Source organism: Eptesicus fuscus, chromosome 1, assembly GCF_027574615.1.
Source record: "Eptesicus fuscus isolate TK198812 chromosome 1, DD_ASM_mEF_20220401, whole genome shotgun sequence".
NCBI classification, from domain to species: Eukaryota; Metazoa; Chordata; class Mammalia; order Chiroptera; family Vespertilionidae; genus Eptesicus; species Eptesicus fuscus.
Genome location: NC_072473.1, coordinates 64,036,710 through 64,039,740, shown reverse-complemented (window position 1 = coordinate 64,039,740; position 3,031 = coordinate 64,036,710). Strand labels below are relative to the sequence as shown.

Below are 3,031 nucleotides of genomic sequence, written 5' to 3'. Positions count from 1 at the left end.
GTCTCTGGACTGTATTATTTAATCTTTATTTGAACACTTTTTTCTTAGAAGAACAAAAAAGTGTTTGTCTGACTTAGTTTGTTCATGATGCTATGCTAAGAAGCAGTGCCATGTAGTAAAAGCATACCTGTCCCAGAGAATTCAAAAGAGCTGTCTTCATACACAGCCTGAGTCTACTACTGACTAGCTGTGTTTTTATACACAAACTAGAGGCCCAGTGCATGAAATTTGTGCATGGATAGAGTCCCTAGTGGTTGCCAGCTGCTGAACACTGGCCGAGGCCTCCCTTGGCATCTGCCTTGGCCTGGCATCACCTGCTCACCTGCTCCACCATCCCGCCACCATCCCACTCTCCTGGGGGCCCATCGGGGCTGGCAGTGCCTCCACTGCCACCCACTGCCAGCACCGCATCGCCAACGCCCACCATGTTCCACGCTGTCCCCTGATGGTCAGCACATGTTTAACTCCCAATCAGTCAAACTCCTGCCCGTGGGGATAATTTGCATATTAGCCTTTTATTATATAGGATAAGTTAACTATGACTTCCTTGTTTATATGATATAAAAATTATCAGTTTCTTCAGTCATTGTGAGGGTTAAACTAGTAACACATGTAAACCTCAGGTTCAGATCTGGCAAATAGACAGTACTTGGAATATGTTAGCTACTATTATTTTTATTATTATGGTTGTTTCTTAAAATTTTTAATTGTGATACCGGGGAAAACTAATTGGCCTGCTCCACTGCTTGATATAAGGAGTTGCAAACAGATTTCAATAGCATCCCTGGTTGCCTCCAAGGGCTAGAAATATTACTCAAATCTTTCTCTCTATATGGCAAAATAAATCATCTACCTAGGTAGTAGTGATGGCTATTAGCTGATTAGTTTTCTCCAAAGATGTTGATCTTACAGTAAACTATAAATACTGGGTGGTAGTTGATATTTATTTATTTATTTATTTGCAGAATAAATTTATTTATTGGGTTTTATCTTAAAACATCTTATTAAACTTATTGTCATCCAAAATAAAATAAAAATGCTTACAACATAAATCACAGACAGATGGCTAAAATGTGAACTGTGACCTCTGTCCTTTAGGATAAACTGTACAGTAGTGTTCTCCTCCCACCTAAACTGGCTTATGGGTTTCTGGCAATTCATTCTGATACTACATCATCCTAGGAACCTGTATTTCTAGGATTTTCACAGTCTGTTGTTATGTTCACCTTCTTCATCTTTTTCAGGAGGAGATGTTCTCTCCTTTTTCTCTGTGGGATGTTTTCTGGTTGAGAGTTGGAATTTTCGGCATTACTGTCCTTCTGTGTTCCCTGGCCTGGCGGCTTCACTGCTGGGCTCTGCGCCCGGCTGGGCTGTGTCTTCTCCAGGCTCTCTAAGTGCCACCTTTTTTCCTCCAGCTATTTTGCTCTTTACATGAGCAGCCGAGGAGGAAGTTTTCGAGCCCTTATATTTTTCATGCGTGGAAGTTTGATTGTTAGGACCAGAGGTGGGAGGTGGGGGCATTTTCTGTGCTTTGTTTCCTTCTGACTCTTCTTTCCTAGGCGATCCCCAGATAAAACCCTCTGAAGGCCTGTAATGTTTCTGGTAGGAACTTCCTCCTTTCCCTTCTGCCTCTAATTTTTCAAACAAAATACTCCAGAGTGCTCTGTTTAATGCTGGGAATAGTATTTTCCACAAGAGCTTCATGAAGAATACATTTTACACAAGAAGATTTATAACGTTCATATCGAAGTTCACCAAGGCTTTTAAGATATGGGTGATTCTTTTTAAATAGTTGTGCTGGGATTCATTCAGATGCTGAAATCTTTCTTGCCAGTTAACAGACCCAGCAAAATTCCTAGTTTTATCAATCAGCCCCCCGCCCCCCCCCCCAAATTTTAACATAATTTAATAAGCAAGTAGGAATCTTCTAATTGTTTATTTTGATTTTTTGAATTCCTCAATTTCATCTGCAGTTAGTTCTTTAGCATAAAAGTTCAAGCCTTGTTCTCTCTGGGGGGAAAGCCATTGAACTGTAAGTGTGGTTGTGCTCCAGTTTTTCATAATCCTCTCTCCACTTATTTAAAACTTATTCGGTGTAAACACCATCTGCCTTAAATGGAATTTTATTCTTATAAGAGCGAGGATTACTCAAGTCATTTTGCTATTGGATATCTTTGAAGTTTGAGTATAGTGTGGGCATTTGCACAAATCCCTCACAGCGTAAAAACATCTCTGGTTTAGCAGTTGCTTCAGTGGAATCAGTACCCTGCTCAGTGCACACTGCCTCCTCGTCCTTGTCCTGGGGCCTCAGCTGCTCTGGCTCCTGACTTCATCTGCTGTGTGGACTCGCAGTTCTCCAAGGTGGTGGGCTTGCAGACGCTAACCCTGCTGAGCACGCTTCCCATTGAAGAGGCTGGGGCAGGCACGTGGCCCGGGCATGGCCTTGGCAAGGGCACTGGGCACCCAGGGCCAAACTGCCTCAGAGTGGCGAGTAGCAGACAGGCACACTCTGCTATTTACTTTTTCAAATAAAACTGTTATTAGGATTTTAATGGATCAGTTTGAAGTCCTGTGTGTTCATGTGACTATATAAATGGAATTACAAATGTGAATTTCAGCAGAAAAGTTTTGGAGACAGCCATCATGTGTCTTTTTCCTTTAAGGGTTATCTTCTTATGGTTTTATTTCTTAGGAGTCTTTTTAGCACTTCTGTGACAACCCTTCCCCCAAGCAAATCAGGGAGTATCAAAGAACAGTGGGGGCTGTTAAAAATGGTATTCTGCAACATCATTCTGATTTCCCTTAGGGAACCATTTTGACATTTTATCAGACTGTGTCTAGTAGTCTATGGAGCTTTTACTTATATTTAAGACTTAAAATCCATAAAAATCAATTGTATTTTTGTTGTATTTGCATTTATATAGATATTTTAATATATTTTATATTATAGCTCTTTTACAGACCAATGAATTATATAGTTTTATGGCAAGGACTAAAGCTAGCAAAATTGACAGGATTATTTACAGAAGTC

At 40.6% G+C, this 3,031-nt stretch overlaps 1 pseudogene; it reads right to left on the bottom strand.

Annotated features, from left to right (window-relative positions):
* Window positions 1–1,157: 1,157 nt before the first annotated feature.
* Window positions 1,158–2,405, bottom strand: LOC103296797 (opioid growth factor receptor-like protein 1; annotated as a pseudogene).
* Between the last annotated feature and the right edge of the window lie 626 nt (window positions 2,406–3,031).